Source organism: Nelumbo nucifera, chromosome 1 (genome assembly GCF_055504915.1).
Source record: "Nelumbo nucifera cultivar China Antique chromosome 1, China Antique-T2T, whole genome shotgun sequence".
NCBI lineage: Eukaryota > Viridiplantae > Streptophyta > Magnoliopsida > Proteales > Nelumbonaceae > Nelumbo > Nelumbo nucifera.
In genome coordinates this window covers 98,887,488-98,894,967 of record NC_142649.1, presented here as the reverse complement: position 1 = coordinate 98,894,967, position 7,480 = coordinate 98,887,488, and the positions used below count along the sequence as shown (strand labels likewise).

The 7,480-nt window shown below is 44.4% G+C and overlaps 1 long non-coding RNA gene across 2 annotated transcripts; it reads left to right on the top strand.

The window, feature by feature from the left end:
* Window positions 1-4,040: 4,040 nt before the first annotated feature.
* On the top strand, window positions 4,041-5,761 carry LOC104610538 (uncharacterized). Of its 2 annotated transcripts, XR_737441.3 has the most exons (3): window positions 4,187-4,682; window positions 4,776-5,229; window positions 5,380-5,761. It is a non-coding gene; the product is annotated as an uncharacterized LOC104610538 (long non-coding RNA). The 2 variants fall into 2 exon arrangements; XR_016077400.1 differs by having other exon boundaries at window positions 4,041-4,682; window positions 4,776-5,761.
* The last annotated feature ends 1,719 nt before the right edge of the window (window positions 5,762-7,480 follow it).

The following is a 7,480-nucleotide window of genomic DNA, read 5'->3' as shown; positions in this document are numbered from 1 at the left end:
GATTCACTGGCCCTTGCCAGGTGCATTTGGGACTGGAAAGCATCGACGTGGTCGTTGGGGTCGAAGGACCCATCATACTTGTCCAAAGGGGGGAGTTTGAAATCTCTGGGCATGGGGACTGCAAGGAGTTCTGATGAGAGGGGGGAAGGGACTAAGAGAATAGGGGCAGCTTTTACCTCGTCTGAGCTTGTCTCTTCTTTACCTCGGAGCTTGGGTAGGACGCGGGTGGTAGTCCGACGGCTTCGCCGGCGTCTTCATTGCTGAGTGGGCCTAGTACTGGCACTGCTGGCCTCGGTGTTTCCGAGCTCGATGGGCCCGGACTATTGGTAGTCCGCCTCTAGGACGCTGAATCGGTTCTCTATGGGCAGGAGCTCAGACTTGGAGTGCCAAGGTGCTGACTTGGCAGGCGAGGTTCCCAACCCGCCGGCAAGCTACAAGGCAGGGATGATTTTTCTTTCCCTCCGGCCCGGGGATGAGGCCTGGCTCTTGGAGGGGTTCTGAAGTTGGGAGGCTTCTCCTCGGTGAAGGCGTCCGCCCTGAGGGAAGGGCTTAACCGGCTTCGAGGCGGGGTGCCGAGGTGGAAGTTGTGGTTGGTTCAGATGCAGTTGGGGGAACTGTTGTTGATAGTGATACTGAGGGATGTGGTGCAGTACTTGGAGCTGCTGGAGCTGATGCTGTTGGAACTGCTACATTTGGGCTTGCATTGCCCGCATGCACTGCATCAAGTCATCAAATTGGTTTTGGCTAGTCGCCAGGGGGACAGTAGTTGGTTCGGTAAAGGTTGTCTCGACAGGGAGAGGATGGGGGACGCTCATGGTGGGAAGATTCACGGGCGCCACTATTCGTGGCGCATTCAGGCTGGGGATCCCATCCACCGGAAGGGGGATGGTGAACTGTCTGATGCACACCATGGGGACTTGAAGTTGTTCCCCGGTGGCATTCATCTCCGTGCTACGTCCGGCATTGCTAGAAGAAGCCATGGGTGTTGGGGTTTCTTGGAAAAAAGAAGGGGGTTATGAGAGTTTTAGAGGGAGGCTTTTAGAAGCGTTTCCCACAGACGGCGCCAATTGATGGAGCGCAATCCGGTCAGTCCTAGCTGTCAACGATCTTGCCTCTAACTGGAGCAAAAGGTGCTTGAAACAGGGAAGAAAGCAAGTAGTCTCCGGGGAGGAACCCGGTGAGAGTGCTCCGAAGCTCAAGTTAGTATCTTCTCAAAGGCAAGATAAAAAACCAGATGGCACAAAGTTATCACATACCTCCTTCTTGGGGGGAAGAGAGCCTTTTATAACCACTTCGCGCACTCACTCCCAAGCTTCTGTCAGGTCGGGTATCATTACCTCTGCGCTTCTGCCAGTTCGAGTGTCATCACCTCTACTGGGGTAGGCAACTGCCACTGCTCTCTTTGTTGGAGCCGTCTCTGTGACTGGAGGTGGCGGTGGTAGGTGGCAGGTGGCCGGTGGCCGTTGAAGTGCGGCTGTCAAGCGTCAGATCCTAAGTCAGTCAGGTGCGCCGCCTCAGGATACAGACTCTTTTGGTGTCAGGTACGATTGTCCAGTTTGGTGGCCTAAAGACAGTGCTGGAGTGGTGTGCGAGGTGAAGTCTTGAGTTCGGGTAGAGGTGTGGCCCGAACTGCCTTGGGGTGGGCTAGTTCGGGTTATTGCCCTTTGCGCTCCTCGTAAGGCTCGGGGTCAAAGGGAGAGTTCGGGCTCCTTTTGGGGAGCTCGGATCGCTGGTTCCTCCTTTCGGAGCTTGCGCCTTGAGCATACTGCCGTGCCGAGCTGTTGCTTCTGCCACGTATTGGGTGGTCAAGAGGTTTCATCAATGTTGTTATTTCTTTGTTATTTCTTTGTTATTTTCTGTAAGCAATTTTCCTTTTCTTTTTAATTGCAATTTTTGTATATGGCTAATGATTAAGTAGTAAATGAGACGATGTTGTTGTTTTGAACAAAGCAAGCTGCAAAGGAGTAAACTAAGCAGGGAATAATGGCAAAGTTAATGTTTGAGAGTTGGGACAGAATGCCTATGTGAAGGGCATTTATGGTTACCAACTCTGTTTGGTGGATAGGTAAATATTTGGTGCAGTAGGGGATTTGGCTTCTAATATATTAAATTTGGAATGTCTACTATTATCTAACAATAAAAGTATAGCAACCATAAAGAAGCACTTCAAACTTGCAACTTTATTCCTTACTGTCAAAGATTCTTTTGGGTGTTGCCATGCCCATTCAAACTACAATGTTAAGTTAATACAGTATGCAAATGGTATAAATTGGGAAGCTGAAATTTTCAATCAACTATAGTGTCATGTATCTCATGTTGCCTCAAATTGGGAATTCCCCAATTAATGGCGCATGAACGAGGCAACTCGGCCTACGGGTTCAAACTCTTCCTCGAGCTCTACCTCCGGCTCATTAGAACTATCAGGGGATGCAACTCGGTTCGTGGAACCTGCATCTGACCCACTTGAAGAACCGTCTGAGCTATCCGAGCTAGACATCGAGGAGAGAAGGTGGATTCCAGGAAGGTACTCATCCAGAAAAAGGCTTGAACAGACTATGGGAACTTGAATGAGTAAAAAACCTTGAATGCGAACTAAAAGCCTGGAAACGAGCTGAAACTTGGACGTGAGCTCAAGAAGCAAAGTGCAGAAGTGACGAAGCGACTGGGGTCCCCCACTATTTATACCCACAGTGACCGAGAAGCAACAGCGCAGATCAAAGCCAATCCGACGGCCCGCAGTCGCACTGACCGCACGTCCCCTGAGACCGAGACGTGATTGGTGCATGTCTTTCTGAAACTGATAGAACGCCAGCGCACGTCTCCTCACATTAAAGGCGGCAGCGGCACATTTTCAAATTTGAAAAGACGCCTGCTGTCACGTCTCCCAGCGGCGCGCTTTTTGAATTTTTGAAATAAGACGCACGCTGTCATGTCTATCAGCATTTGTAGGTAGGTCGGCGCGCTTCTCGTCTTTTGGGCGCTCGAGAAACCCAAAGAACCCTGACAACGCACCTCGCGCTATCAGTCAACCGAGATTCGAAGTACGGGACAAATCCACCTGCCACCTCGCGAACTCTCCATGCCAAGGCAAGACCCTTGGCACGAGGAGTGGGAGGCAATTGATGAAGGAAGATTTGGCCCGACCTCATAATCACTCAACACGTGGCAAAGGCAAACAGCTCGGCACAACAGCGCGCCCAAGGTGCAAGTACCGAAGGGAGGAACCAGCAGTCCGAACTCCCTACCAGCAGCCCGAACTCCCTACTAGGAGCCCAAACTCCCTACAAGGGGCCCGAACTCTCCCTTAGGCCCCGAGCCTCACACAAGGCAATGACCCGAACTGGCCCGCCTCATGGCAATTCGGGACACTCCCCTATCCGAACTCAAGACTTCACCTCACTCACCACTCCAGCACTTCGCCTCCAGGACGCCGAACTGAACAAACGTACCATGCCTGACACTGAGGAGGTCCGTATCCAAGGGCGGCGCACCTGACTGACTTGGGATCTGGCGCTTGACAGCCGCATTTCAACGGCCACTTGCCACCGTCATCGCCTGTCGCAGAGACGACTCCGACAAAGAGAGCAGTGGCGGTTCTGTCCTATAGAGGGGATGACAACCGAACTGGCAGGAGCTCAGAGATAATCATACCCGACCTGACAGAAGCCTAGAAGTGAGTGCACAAGGTGGTTATAAAAAGCTCCCTACCCCCCAAGAACAAGGTATGTGAACTTCACGCCATCTGGTTTTATCTTGCCTTTGAGAGAATTCTAACTTGAGCTTCGGAGCAATTTCACCGGGTTCCCCCCGGAGTTTCCTCATCTTCTCCGTTTCAGGTTCCCTATAGCTCCGTTCAGAGGCAAGGTCATTGACAGATAGGACCGACCGGATTGCGCACCTGTAAATGGGTATATCAGTCTCAAAATTTAGTATTTTAAGCCTATTTTTAACTATATTTTGCATTAAATAGAGGTTCATTCCCGAAACACCTGTAAATGGGTATATCATAAAGCGCCCGATACGAGACATCATATCAAAATTTTGAACCTTGATTTAGTTTTATCGGTCTCTAAAGTTGGCTAGGCAGGACTAGGAGGTGTCCGAGGTGAGCTTGTGATATAGTGAGTGAAATATTCTCATTTAAGACTGGTCTAAGTCTTAAAATCTTAGCAACAACAGACCAGGTTGTTACCATGTCCATTAAAGACTCCAAACTTGGCCAGCTTGTGAGCTGCCTGCTAATATTACATACTCGATGAACAAACTTTTAGAAACAAAAACTGGATATTGTTCAGCGGAGCTTTGCATTCTGCAAAGAGAATTCTGACAATGGGCTTTGGATTCCCTACCCAAATAACTTTAGGGTCTATCTGTGAGGAGCAGATCCGGTTTCCTTTATAACCACAGTCGCTTACGGCTCATCTGTGAGCCCCTCTCTCTCTCTCTCCAAATAACCACAACCTCTGTAACTCCGTTATAACTTTCTCTCTCTCTCTCTCTGCACTCTTTCCTTCGAACTCTGTTATCATGGCTTTGACAGAACTCTCACCCTCATATACAACTCGTTTTCCGTCTTCTCAACTTGCACTAGTTTCAACTCGTCTCTATAGTCACCATCGGCTAGCACTGCGGTCACCCTCTCGAGCACGGAATGCCAAAGTGTTGTGTTACATTGCACCCAAGTAAGATTATGCCTTCTCCGTTTTCGTTTGTTCTTTTTTCTTTATCCGTTGTTGTTTAATTTCTTCTTGCAATGTATTTACGTTCTATCTCAGCGAAGTTCAGGCCCCGGTAACTCCGCAGGTTAACCAGACCAAAAATAAGACCGATTGCTTCGGAGTGTTGTCTAACTTATGATCTCAAAGCTGTGAGTTGTTCTTCTCTTGCTTACTTTCAATGAGTTGGTGTGGTTCTCGAGAGGCTTCTAGTGAGTTGGTAGTCCGTTCGTAAGAGAGGCCAGCTGAACCTAGTCATGAAGAGATTATAAGGGCAGGCAGCGGATAATCTGGATCTACAGTTGCATCATCTGAAAAGGGAATTTGTTAGGATGGATTTTTGATTAGGCAATCTGGAGACATGTTTCAATTCTGCCCTTTCTAAATTAGCTCATAAGGATTCTTATGTAGGACATTTGGATGATTGGTAAGCGTCCTAGGAGGGAGTTGGGGATTAAAATCATGGAGATAGGTTCGTGTTCGGGTCAATTTGAAGGTTTAGATTCCGATACCGGTATGTTGGGTAGTTTATCTTTTAGTAGTAATTTGGATATAAAAGTTAAGAGTTATTTACTTTTTGTTTCTTTCCCTATTGGTTGGGTTTTCTTTTATTATTTTGTTATTATGTATATTTACTTGTTCTGTTCTTCTCTGTTTCTTTTAGTTGTTGTTGGGGGAAAGACTGGTATGTTATTTGGGGAAGAATATTCGGAATGGATCTTGGCGCCAGGTGAGTTTGCTTGTTTATTTTTTGAGCTGGGTGGTGGTGTCTAGCCCTAAACAGCTACAATTTGGCCCATGAGAATTTGTAGTTAACCATCGAGGGTGTGGCTAACCGTTGGCAATGGAAGTTTTTGAGGAATTTCATTACACAATATCTACCTGATTTTATCTTTTTATGTGAAATGAAAATTCCTCATGAGAAAGCTACTTGCTTGGCTTCAGTTTTGTGTCTTCCTAATTGTGTGATAGTTCCCCTAATTGGTTTATCTGGTGGTATTGTTGTTTTTTGGAAGAATGATTTTCAGGTTTCTGTTATTTGTTTAGTTCGAATTTTATCATTTTGAAAATTTTGAACTGTTCTGAATCTTTGCCTTGGATTATTTCTTTTTTGTATGGAGAGCCTAAGCGTAGTAGAAGAAATAACTTCTAGATGAAACTATATGATTGTTTAATGAATATAGATGTTCCTTTCCTAGTAGTTAGTGATTTTAATGAATCTGCTATTGTTGATAACACTGGCCTTGTTTCTTTTCCTTTTGATTGCTATCATAGTCAATGTTATGTTTCTAGGAATTTTGTTAAGTTAATTCAGGATTTTGAGCTTCAGGAGATCTTTCCTCAAGGAGGTGGGGTTTCTTGGTATAGATATGTGAGAGGGTACTTGGGTAATCTTTCTACATCTCTTGATCAAGTGTTTGCTTCACCCTCTTGGCTTTCTTTCTGTAGTGTTGTCTCTGCTTCTTTAGGCCCTAGCTGGGTTCTAACCATCACCTTGTTTTAGTGGATATAGGGGATTATAGGAAATCCAAATCTAAGACTTTCAGATTTTATAATATGTGGCTCAAAGCTAAGGGATGTGAAGATGTTGTTAAAAATGCTTGGAATTTTCCTATTAATGGCTATGTTGCTTATCGTATAGGGATTAAACTGGAAAGAATAAAGAAGGATATTAGATATTGGAATTGGAATCAATTTGGAAATGTTCATGATCAGTTGAGGGATATTGAAAATCAAATCATGTATGTTGAAGAATTAGCGGGGGATGGAGACACTTGTGACCTATTATTTAATTTGGAAACCAAGAGAAATACTCTTTTAAATTTTCAGGAATCTTGTTGGTGTCAGAACTCCAGACAATTGTGGTTAGAAGAAGGTGATAGAAACACTCAATTTTTTTTCAGAGGGCTGCTTGCATTAGAAGTCATACGAATAGAATTGATTGGATCAGACTGGAATGGGCCAACCCTTAAACTCGTCTGGATTCTAATTGTTAATTCAATTGGATAGCCTCAGCAAATTATTCCACCTCACTTGCTAGGCTATCTCAATTCCCCCTTTGCCAATTGTGTGGCATTGATCCATCAATACCCTAGCCTATGGCGGGGTTTGATATATCTGAAATATGAAAAGTTAAAGAGATTATTTGTGTCTGAAATATAAAAAGAAGTATAGATGCTTTTCTATTTTTTAGAGTCTCTGAATAGATAAGTTTGTTTGTTTTGGTCAAACTTTCAGCATTTGAACTTTATTGATTTTACTATTTTACCCCTAAAACAAACTCTTTGGTAAAAATTATAAAAAATAAATAAAAATAGTTTATTAAAATCAAAATAATATTAAAAATATGAATAAATTCCAATGAAAAAAGTAATAAAATAGTTAATAAATAATAAAAATAAAATATGTAATAATTAATAAAAAAATAAAATATTTAATAATTAATACTAATAAAAAATATAAAAATATAAAATAAAATTATTAAAAAATAAAAATAATATTGAAAAGTGCTCGATCCTTGCCTGTCTTGAAATTTCTTTGCTTCTCTGATAACCTTCTCTTTGCTTCCATCCTCCTAATACACTATACCTCCTTTTACTACTTTATGCGCTATTCTCCGTTCTTCATGGGTGGACAACATGTCCTTACAAGAGCAGAACACCCACCAGGAGGAGGAGTTGCCTCATCTTCGTCTCTCACCAGAGTCGTCAAGCCGGTGATCGATGATGACCAAACGAGCCTCTTCTCTCTTGGGTCTACCCCAA